Source organism: Tupaia chinensis, unplaced genomic scaffold, assembly GCF_000334495.1.
Source record: "Tupaia chinensis unplaced genomic scaffold, TupChi_1.0 Scaffold000093_1, whole genome shotgun sequence".
NCBI classification, from domain to species: domain Eukaryota; kingdom Metazoa; phylum Chordata; class Mammalia; order Scandentia; family Tupaiidae; genus Tupaia; species Tupaia belangeri.
This window is the reverse complement of record NW_006159555.1, coordinates 2480594-2492996: the sequence shown is the minus strand read 5'-3', so window position 1 is coordinate 2492996 and position 12403 is coordinate 2480594.

Genomic DNA, 12403 nt, shown 5'->3' with positions numbered 1-12403 from the left:
AAAATGTATTTAACATCTTCAATGAAACCTAGGATTGTATCGATATTTTATGACCTTCAGTGTTCATATTCTAGATAATTCAAACCCTGTGTAATCAGGGAGATTATAAAACAAAACTGGCTTAAGCCATTGTAATTCCTTACTTAATAAAGATGCAGATTTACTGCATGAAACCAGTTAGAAGGAGTGGTTAAGACACAAAGAATGGAGCCCAAAACACCTGGAGTCATTAAATTCATGTCCTCTCTCAGGTGCACCCCGGCCGCTCTCATCTCTGGTTTATTTGTTTATTTTTAGACGATGTACCTTAGTTTTTCTATTCACACCACGAACCCATAATTCTGAAGCTGACATGCCCTCATATCACTATTTCTAAAATAATCTTGAAGTTCTTTCAGAGAGTACCTGATTGGCCCAGATTGTTATACCTCATCCAGAGTTCTGTGGTCAATGGATCTGGAACAAGTGTATTAATCTTGGAGAGAGAATCAGATTTTTTAATAATACATTTTTTTAAGAATTATTTTATTTAATTTTATTAATCATTTTTATTTTTTACAAGTTATTCAGAGACAGAGCAAGAGAGAGAAAGTGAGAAAGCAAGCCTCCAAGTCCAGGATTCGAACTGTGGTCAGCCATATGGGAGTCCTGGGCCTTAATCACAATGCCACCTGCTGCCCCAAGACCCAGCTATTTAAGGTGAATGACAGTCATGCAATAGTTTCTTGGATCACATAAATACCTAAAAGCTGTCTACTATAATTGAGCAAGAAACAATAGCCAACAGATGATCATTTATGAGGCATTAGTTTCAGAAATTTTCCTGAAGAAATATTCTCAAGTGTGAGGTAAATTAATAATAAAAAATGAAATTGAAATGTACAAACTTAAGTAGTTAGAATATTTACTATGGCAGTATCTCACACAAACCAAGACTGACAGTTTAGCTACCTAACTGTCCAGATACCATCCAGAAAGAGGAATAATGCCTCTTGTATATAAAGCAACTGAATAATACAAATACCCAATCCAATGTATAATCCACTATGTGATAAAACACATTTTAAAACTCTATGCCCAGTTAAACATAAAAATACAGTGAGCCTCCAAATATCATGGCTCTCTAAACACCATGATCTTATTTTATCTTAGTTTCTGGCAAGTAGTGAACTGGCTGTACATGTATCTCTATCTTTAATTTTTAAAATATCTCACTTTAAAATCTGCAGAAATAATTTTAGAAAAAATGTGACTGAATGCTATTTGATATTTTGCATCAATTAAACATGTTTACTCTTGTTGTGGTGAAAAGATTTTACACAGTGTTAGAATAACAACATACTGTGAAAGTTCAAAATGGTAATATCTCAGAAACATATTGCCAGATAGTGTTTAAAAATAATCCTAAGAAATAGCAGGGCTTGAAAATAAAAATCTTGGGAAGATGTTGCTTCTCCTATTCATATGCGGGATATTAAACATCACAATACAGAAAATGTATTTAACATCTTCAATGAAACCTAGGATTGTATCGATATTTTATGACCTTCAGTGTTCATATTCTAGATAATTCAAACCCTGTGTAATCAGGGAGATTATAAAACTTCATGGGAAAATTATTCAGATTTCAACCACTTCAGCTGTCAAGCTGTTATAGTTTACTATCACAATTCTAAATTGAAAAAGATAGACAGCTTTTATCATCCTGTTTACTCAATCACGTTTATTTGCTTCCAGTTGGGATTGTATCTAGTGTAGAGTTCCACAAAAAAAGAAAGGACTGTGTTTATAATAAATTTGGCATGGTATTGGAAAGCAAGGTGACTCAACTGCAACACAAAAATATTTTTTATATTTTAAAAATAGACTTAGGGAGAGCCAACAGGTGGCATGGTGATTAAGGCATTGGGCTCCTACATGGCTAACCACAGTTTGAGTCTTAGACCCGGCTGTTTGAAAATCACACTGAGAGGGTGTGCATACATGCCCAGAATCCCAAGAAAAGGTGGAGGAGAAAGGATTGCAGTGTGGCCATTCCCCCTGGGTTGCGGGAGTAGTTTCTCATTTTCCTCTCACTCTCTCTCTCCCTGTTTAGTGAGTGTACTTGCCTTATGATTAAAAAAAGAAAAAAAACAAGTTCTTGGGCAAATTGAATTACAATGAACATAAATAGCATAAATTCTATCAAAACATTATCTATGAGTATCCATAGAAACATTTATAATTAAAATCAAATTATTATGGTCTATATTATTGCATATTAAAATAATGTAACTAATCACTTTGGGAATCATCTTATTCATTTAAAAAAATAAAGTTATTTTGTCTGGGTAGTGACATTAATGTGTAACTTTGTTTAGGCAATCAATGTGTTAAAGGTTTTTTTAGATGGACTGGCATCTCATGTTCTTAAATATATTGTTTTCTTAAAAAAAAAAGTGGCTTACTAGCAATTTATTACATGCCCTGATCTTTCGTTTGTAAAAAACACTAGCCCTTACATATGTAACTCATTGTTTGTGCAAAGTCTCACATAGTAACTCAAAAAATATTGGAACAAAAACCCTGATCATCTAAAAGAAAACAGATTATTAGGTTTATTAATAGGGAAAATGGAACTGCAACATTGATAACCTATGTACCTTCTAGAAATGCAATAGTTTAAAACTAGGTGGCATTTCCAGTCTTTGTCTAGTATAATTCCTTATTTAATGGAGGAAGAAACAATTTAAAGAAGTTGAGTCCTTGCCTGGAATAGTTATTACCAAAGCTCTAAGGAGGCTACCGACTTCTAATGACATAGGGCAACGTTGTCCATCAAACATTTTATCTTTCTTTCATTCCAGACCAACTTTTCCCCTACATGAAAATTGCCTACTTACAATTTCTCAGTCCAAATTAACATAGTTTTATATTGTCTCCTCATTTCTCAGATTATACATTCAGTAGCGAGTCTTACTTTGAAAATGCAAAAAAAAATTAGCAAGAAAGTAAATCCAGTTTTGTTCTAGCATCTTTCCAGTTACTGCAATAAAAATCTTTTACATTTCCTAGAAAGGTTGAACTAGGCCTCGAAGTAAGATGTTTCTCAAATTTATAACTGTAATTTGATCTTAATTAGCATGTCTGTGCCTGAGTAAGAGACATTTCCTAAACCTAAGTGTTCAGCAGCTAAGAAAGGTCATGACTAAAACCTACATCATGCCTCACATTTTCGAAGTCCTTTAGTACTGTGTGAAGCTCTAGAAAGACATTTTATTATAAGGGCTTTGTTGAATATGATTGACATATGATAAACTACACAATATTTAAGCACACTAATTGGTAAATTTTGACATGAATGGTACTGCATCACTTAGCAACAGGGATACTTTCTGAGAAATGGGTCACTAGGTGACTAGGTCATGTGAACACCACGGAGTGCACCTGTGCAAACCTAGAACATGGAGCCTACTGGAGCAGCAGACTGTGTGGTATCACTGACGGTGCTCTCACAGGACCCTGTCGTGTATGTGGCCGGTCATCGCCCAAAACTTTGTTATATGGCACAGGACTGTATGTATCTGTGAAACTATCCCAGAGATTGGGACAATGAGCATATGTATCAACCAGAATGTTTCCGTCTGGCCCTTACCATCTTTTCCAACTGCCTTATCCCCCACACGCCCCCTCTAATCCTCAGACAACCACTGATATCTTTCTGTCACTGCAGATTGGTTTCCATTATTTCTAATTTTATACAAATGGGTTTATACAGTATGTTCTTTCCACGGAATTTTTTTTTTTTCTTTTTTGGAGAGGTTTTTGCTATAGGGCACGTGTGCTCACCTGGAAGACAGACAAAGACAGAGAGACAGAAAGCGAGAAATCATCCCCCGGGGGGATGGCCGTGCCACAATCCCTTCTCCTCCATTCATCTCTTGGGATCTTGGGCATGCTTGCACAAGCACCCAGCATGAGTTTAAGCCACCGGGTCCAGGACTCGAACTGCAGTTGACTACATGGGAGTCCAGCGACATAGCCATTACACTAACTGCTGGTCCTTACAGAATGGTTTTTTAACTCAGTATAATTGTTTTGAAATGTATGTATCTTATAACATATATCAATAATTCATTTTTTATGACTTCTAGTATTCCATTGTATAAATATACCATAATTTATATATTCACTTCTTGATTAAAACTTGAGCTGTTTCTAATTCTGGGCTGTTAAAAGCTTATATGCAAAAGTTTATATAGTTTACACATTGACACGTATACAAATGTATGATTTTTGTATGGAGATAGCCATACTGTACTCTTACATAAATACCTCTGCGGGCCAACACATGATGTAGCTGTTATGCTTGATTCACACGTGGCCGACCGCAGGTTCAAGTCCTGGACCCAGTGGCTTGAACTCACACTGGGCATGTGTGTGTGCATGCCCAGTATCCCAAGAGGAAAATCAAGAGAAAAAATTGTGGCATGGCCATCCCTCCTGGGGGGTGATTTCTCCCTTTCTGTCTCTCTGTTGGTCTCTGGTGAGCATATGCACCCTATGGCAAAAAAAAAAAAATCCAATAATAATAATAATAATAATGGCTGCATCATATGGTACACATATGTTCAAATTTAGGATAGTGCCAAACTATTTTCCAAACTGGTGGTACCATTTTATAGTCTATCTTCAATGCAAGAGAGTTCCAGTTTCAGCATATTCTCCACAATATTTATTGTCTTTTGACAATAGTGTAAATAGTGTATTTTTAATGATGTCATTGGGGCTTTACTTTGTACTTTTCTAATGACTAATGTAATAATATTGAGTATCATTTTATGTACTACTAATTATTCATTTATCTTTTTGGTGCAAATTACTCTGTACTCTCAAATTTGTTAGATAGATTTATGTACCTATGTTTTCACTAATGCCACACTGTATTGACTACTGTGACTTTATAGTAAATTTTAAAATAGAGAGTGCAGTTTCTCCAATTTTCTTTATCAGAATGGTTTGGCTAATCTTGGTCTGTTGCATTTTTTTATATATCTTTTAAAATCTGCTTGTCAGATTCTACAAAAATCTTGCTAAGATTTGGAGAGCTAGCATTGAATGTATAAATGGATTTGAAATGAATAAATGAATTGCTATCCTAACGTACCTATTTCATCCAGCTCAAGGACATTTAGTGTCTCCATTTATGTAGTTATTCTTTATTTCAGGAATGTTCTGCAGTTTTCAAAGTACAAATTTTGCTTGCACAGATTTGTTAAATTTATTCTTGAGCACTTTACTGTTAGTGTTATTTTAAAATGTTTTTATTTTTTAAATATTCATTACTGCTAACATATAAAAATGTGATTGATTTTTCTGTCTTAAATTTGTGTCCCATGGACTTAGGCAAGTCGTGCATCATTTATAGTTTTGTCCAGTGTCGATTTCTTAGCATTTTCTATACGTATCACGGATCTTCAGAACATCCATGGAAAGTGCATATTATGCAAAAACTATCTATGGGTTTCTCACCTTTCCCACAAAAATAAACTCAGACTTTAATTCCATTTTTTTCATGTTTTAAAGTTCACTCATATAAGGCCATGTCATCTCCAAATTAAAAAAAAAAATGATTTCAGGTTTTCTAATCTTTATTGGAAAGTTATTTATTCCAAAGTTATCTTTAAATGTTTTTCTTTATTGAAATATCTAAAATTTTCAGTTCTATGTTGAATAGTTAGTAAGAGTAGATGTCAGGGACCAGCAGTTGGTGTAATGGTTGTATCACTAGACTCTCGCATCATCTACTGTGGATCAAGTTCTGGACCCAGCAGCTTAAAACTCATGCCAGAAGCATGCGTGTGTGTGTGTGTGTGTGTGTGTGTGTGTGTGTGTGTGCCCAAAATTTTGAGAGAAGAATGAAGGAGAAGGGATTGTGGCATGGCCATCCCCTCTGGGGGGCAGGAGTGATTTTTTGCTTTCTGTCTCTGATGAGCACACACGCCCTGTAACTAAAATCTCTCTCTTAAAAAAAAATAAAAGAAAAAATTTTAGCATACTAAATTTAATGAATTTGTTGGTTTTCTTACCCCATTTGTTAGTTAGTTATTTACTTAGCTAAGGCATATTAATACACCACTTATCATAAACTACTGCAGAGTAATAATTATTTCTGGTAAAATGTGTGAAATTAGTTTAAGTATAGTTTCATTTCCTTTGTGTTGTGATTGTCATACATATGAAATTTAAGTATGTTAGAATGCCAACCACACAATATTATAATTATTTACTTCTACTAAAGAAGTAAAGAGTGTGAAAAATATGTATCTACTGAGTATGTTATATTAAGATATTGATATTATGGTATATATATATATATATATATATGCATATATTTATGCATATATGCATTTATGGTTCTCTTTATTTTTTCCTGTAGATTTGAGTAGTCATCCGATGTTATACTTTCTTTACTAATTATTGGGAGGTAGGCCTGGCAGCAATGATGTTCCGGAAATACCTTTATTCTGTCTTCACTTTGAAAGGATAGTTTAGGACCAGCCCCAAGGCACAGCAGTTAGACACTACTAAAGAGAAAACCAGATCCCACATCACTGACCAGAGTTCAAGTCCTGGACCAAAGAGTCTATGCCCATCCCTGACCAGAGTTCAAATGCTGGATCTCAAGTTTCATGCCCATCACTGACCAGAGTTCAAATCCTGGACCTACGGGTTCATACCCATCATGCTCATGTGCCCAGGATTTTGATGTGATGGAGGATTATAGTGAAAAGGATTATTACCTGACCAGGCTCTGTTGAGGGAGTGCTCCCTTCTTCCCTCTCACTTGTGAGTGTACACACATCCTGTTTTGGATGCATAGTGAGTTTGTTCATCAAATTTGGGAAACTTTGAGTCACCTTTTCCTTTAAAATATTTATTTCTGTCCCTTTTCCCCTGTCCTATCCTTCTTGGCTTCAATGACATATATGTTATTACCCTTGTGTCACATAGCTATCTGAGTCTGAGTATTTTAAATGTTTTTTCTGGATCTCAATATACATGTCATATTGCTTATTTCCAGTGCTCCATTGACAATGTCACAGCACATGAGTACTGCCTACTAAATATAAAGTTAGTGAATACCCTTCAACCTTTATAGAGCAGGTGCTAGTCCTTGTGACATCCCAGCATGGCAAACCTGCTCTTCTACCACACACGGGGAAATGTGGCTGCTGCTTCAGACAAGAATGACATGGGTCCTCACTGTTCTTATCTGAGTATTTATCAGCATATTTACAAACACAAGCGCTTATACTATTTTATACCTTGCTTGATTTTCAAATCAAAAATGGTTAGCTTTTTTCAATTTTGTATGGCTTTAATGTTGCTGTTGAAGAAGAGGATTTATTCTCTGAAATCCTGTCTCTGCGTAACCTTTAAAACATATAGGGATCAGTTGTTGCTGTTTCAGTGTTCTTATCTACTAACTTTAATATCGGTGCAAATTTCAATTGATTCAAATTTTTCTTCCTTATTTCTTACTTCTTATATTTCTGCTAGTTTTTGTCTATATATTGAGCAATATAAACTTAATTTAAAGGCTGAATATCTTTTAATTCTTTAAGTATGTGTGAGCTTTGATTTGGGAAGTCGTTATTTGGATAAAGTTTGATTCTTCATCTTTTTAGATCTTACTTTTAATATATGTTATGATAGACCTCTGTATAGCATGTCTCCAACACATAAATCAAATGGTTTTCCAGTTAGAATAATTAAGTAGTATTTCTACTCCAATTTAAATACCATGTACTATTATCTTATTATTTCTGAATGTTCTTCCAAGGCCTCAGGTTTGCTGGTCAGTACTCAGGTGAATACTTGAAGTGGTGCTTTTGCAGAGACTCAAAATTCTTTCTGTGTCCTGCTCTATCCTTCCTGGGGCTCTTTTTCATGCTATCTACCCTCTTTATTTTCTTAGGCTCTCAGGTCTTTCTCTAACCTTGTCTGAAGTCTGATGGAAGTCATTTAAAGCACTAAACTGGGATAATTGTCAACCTCCTATTGTTTTCCACTAGAGATTCATCCTTTGTTGCCTGAGGTCTAGTGCCTGGAAATGTGTTCAAATATTTGGTGTAGTTTCTCTTTTTTTTTTTTTAATTAAGAAAAATAAAAAAAGAGTAAATTTAGTTCCTGTTATTACATCATGGATGAATGAGAGGAAATTCCTACTTTTGTTTTTCCTGTGGAAGAATAAAATCTCTTATTAACTTGAACAAGTTTACATTGAGGGAGAAGACAGCTCCCAGCATTGTGGCCAGGGTGTGAAATTAGAATGTAAAGTGTGATCCCCCCTTAAATGTGATACCAATGAACAAAAAAGAAATCAGCAGCACAGCAGATGGTATTGTTTGCAGCTCTGGGAGAGACTTGAGGCTCATAGTCACCATCTGCCTGCACAGCATTTTCTCAAACTTAGTATTTAGCAAAGTTTATTGCTACTAAGCTTATGAGCATTACGAGACAGATTACCAAATTCCTGCATTCTACCATACTTTAATTAAAAGGAATATATGGCATGTGTTGGATGGCTATAGAAGCTAGGTGAAATATGATTACCACTGCCTATTACTTTTCTTAATAGCCTCTGTTTTTGGTTCAATAATTTTTTTTTTTCAAAAAGAGACATTCACTAAGTTATACAGCATACATTTAAGAGGTCTCTGGGATCCATCATTGGGCTTTGTGCAAATTCTTACATAAATCCTACTCCTGAACACCTTTACTAAACCTCACTCTTCATGGTTAGTAAAGCTCTCACGAATGCAGTTTGTGTTTCCTTTTATAGATTGTAAAGTGCTGACAGTCATGTATTTTGTATTCCCAGCAACACATGTTCGGTAAATTTCAGACCATTCATTGGCTGAAAGCATTGTAGCTACACATACTGAAGTGTAATCAATTGTTAGAGAAATTTGGCGATTTTATGATAATGCATAATTAATCCCAGATTTGGATAGTGGCAAGTAGTGCATCTGAAATCTATGACTGTCTTCCATAGTTTACATAATCCCTATTCACTGTATTATGTTGAAACATAGGGAAGCACCACGTTTATAGGCCCAAACTGGTCAAATGGCCACATTAGACAATTCTTTTTTTTTTGAGATGTTTTTGCTATAGGGCGTGTGCGCTCGCCAGACAGAGAGAGACATAGAGACAGAAAGCGAGAAATCATCCCCCAGGGGGGATGGTCACGACGCAGTCCCTTCTCCTCTATTCTCCTCTCGGGATCTTGGGCACGCATGCACATGTGCCCAGCGTGAGTTTAAGCCACCGGGTCCAGGACTCGAACCGCGGTCTACAACTTGGGAGTCCAGCGACATAGCCATTACGCTAACAGCTGGTCCCAACACATCAGACAATTCTAACCAAGACATAGAGCAACTCTGATTACCGTCTTTGCCAGAATTGAGATGTGCTTTTTGTTAAAGACTTCCAGAAATAAGAACATAGGCCTCGTTTTTACTAATTATTGCTTTTAATATAGCAGTGCACTATTTTGTTTCTGTACCTGTTATTTTATTTCTGTAACACTTGTAATTTAAGAATCTTAATACAAACTAAATAAAAAATATATCTGTATATTCTAAAGGGTTGTAAATACTCATGAAGCCTAGAGGCTTCACAATGTCTTTCAAGTGACTTTCAAGTTTATACACAGGAATAGAACTGTTAGAAGAACCAGGATCATTGAAAACAATTAGGAAACAGGAGTCCTTGTCCTAGTCAAGGCCACAGTAATTACAACTATGTGTCTAGGCAGCAAACCAAGTGGGAACTGTTAGTGTTTTCTTCTAGGTTTGTGGTTTCATAGATATGTGGCACTTGACATTTCTGTTTTTATTTATTTTATCAGGAAAATGAAAATGATATTAGTACCTGTGTCAAAGGGATGTTGTAAGAATTAAATGAGTGTATGTGTGTAACAACATAATTCAGTGGAACATAATTCTTTAGGCATAGTGAGAGCTCAGTAAGCGCTAGCTGATGTTGCTGTCGCTATTATTTTGTCACTATTGCTATTTTAAGTGTATATTTAGTATCAGGACACAGACTACATGGATTTTTATACTTACTTTCACAGTTTATATTCTGTGACCTAGCTGTCTCATTATGAAAATATAGATAAAAGTGGTATTTATTTTATAGAGTTGCTATGGGAATTAAATGAGTTATACATGTAACTACTGAAGAAAATGTCTTAGAGTAAAAATTTTAATAATTGGTAGCCCTAATTGTTATTAGTTTCATTATCACTGGTTTTATGATGTGATGACATTTTAAGTTAGTGAGAAAAGAACATGTATATATACAGAAAAATGACAAATGAACAATGATCATATAAAAATAATAGTCATTAAGCAAATATTTAAGAGGCAATGTCATAATATTTTTATAATAATGTTGGGAAAAAGGAAAAAAAATCATACCCCATATATTAGTTAGCTAGGCTACCGTAACTAAGTACCACACACTTTGTGGTTCAGACAATGGAAACATTTTCTCACAGTTCTGAATCACAGTGTTGGAGGGGTTGGCTTCTTCTGAGAACCATGAGGAAAGGATCTTTTTCAGATATTTCTTTTTTGTTTTATAGATTGCTATCTTTTTCTGGGTCTTTATATCATTTTTCCTTTGTTCATGTCTGTATGTGAATTTCCTATTCTTAGAAGGACATCAATTATATCAGATTAGGGCACACCCCAATGACTTCATTTTAACTTAATTATCTCTTTAAAAGACCTACCTGCAAATGCAGTCACTTTCTGAATTGTTGAGGGATCAGGACTTCAGCATATTAATTTTTGTGGAAGGAATTAATTTAGACTGTACCAGCCAGCTTTAGAGAAGTTGAGGAAATGGATATTTTCATAGCCTGCTAAGTTAAATTGATACAACCTTTTAGGGGGATAATTTGGTCATTTGTATGGAGACTATTAAAAGGTGCAAACTTTTGACCATATAATTTTATTGCCAATAATTTGTCCTATGCGAAATTTAGCCACAAGGTGTTCATATCGGCAGAAATTAAAGTAATATCAATGTTTAAATATGGAGGCTTTTTCCAAAGTTATAAATTGTTTGAATAATGGGCAAATATATGAGCTTTAAATTGATAAAAATGTATATTCATTCATATAGAGTGATGTTATCAATCCTAGATAAGTGAGAAAATATATTTTAAAAAACATTTACTTTTGACACTATAAAACTCAACTGGTGTATACATAAACAGACTCAAGACACATAGGAAGCTTTATAAAAATAACACAAGAAGGCACACTTGAGGAATTAACAGTCCTGAAAATGTAATACAAATGACAATTTTACATGTCTGAATTTGAGGACTGGAATAAGAGAACTCTCTGACAATTAGTTGAAAGACTTCATACATTAGTTCTTTAAATGAGAATAGATGAATGGGTATCTCAGAATTTGGAAATAAGGGCTGTGATCGTTAAGGCCTCTTCACGGGAGTGCATGTGAAATGATATTCTATCATTGTTTTGATTGTGATTTCTTCGATAACCAATGAGGTTGATTACTTCTTTATTTGGCTCTTGACATTTGGTTATCCCAGTATTAATTGCTTCTTCAATATACACATCCAAATGTAATTTTGGTTTCCCAGAGCTTCTCATAATCCAAATGTTAATCTCTCATATTTAAAAAAATCTTTTCTCAATCTCTCCATTACTATTTATTAGTATTATTTTTCTTCAGTTTTTGAGCAGACCTTAATTCTCAGTGAGTCAAATCCCAGTTGATAAATTTATAAACCTTCACTTTAAAAAACAAAACAAATAAGCAACTATACATATGTGTGTGTGTATATATATATATTGTATATATATATAAAATAAAGAGTTCAGGAAAACAGCAACTTTTTACCATTTATTTGAAAGTCATGGGAACCAGCAGATGGGGTGATGATTACATTTCTGGACTCCTACTTAGTTGACTGTGGTTCAAGTCCTGAACCCGATGACTTAAAACTCATGTAGGGCTTATGTGTGTGCATGTCCAAAATCCTAAGAGGAGAATGGAGGAGAAGGGATTGCAGCATGGCCATTCCCCTGAGGGGGTGATTTCTTGCTTTCTGTCTGTCTGTCTGTCTCTGTCTCTCTAGCAAGCGTTTATGACCTGTAGAAGAAATCTTTCTCTAAAAAGAAAAGCCTTATTTGTAATGCAGTTTTTCTCATTGTAGAGTATAATCTGAGCCAGTTCGAAATTGAGGTAACAATCCCATTCTTTTTTATGTAAAATGGATAGGTTAGAATTGATTAAATAGCTTTCGGTTACAATGCCAAGAATCTGGGAAAACCTGGACTTGGACAGGTGAGTTTTTAGCTGCTGGTCT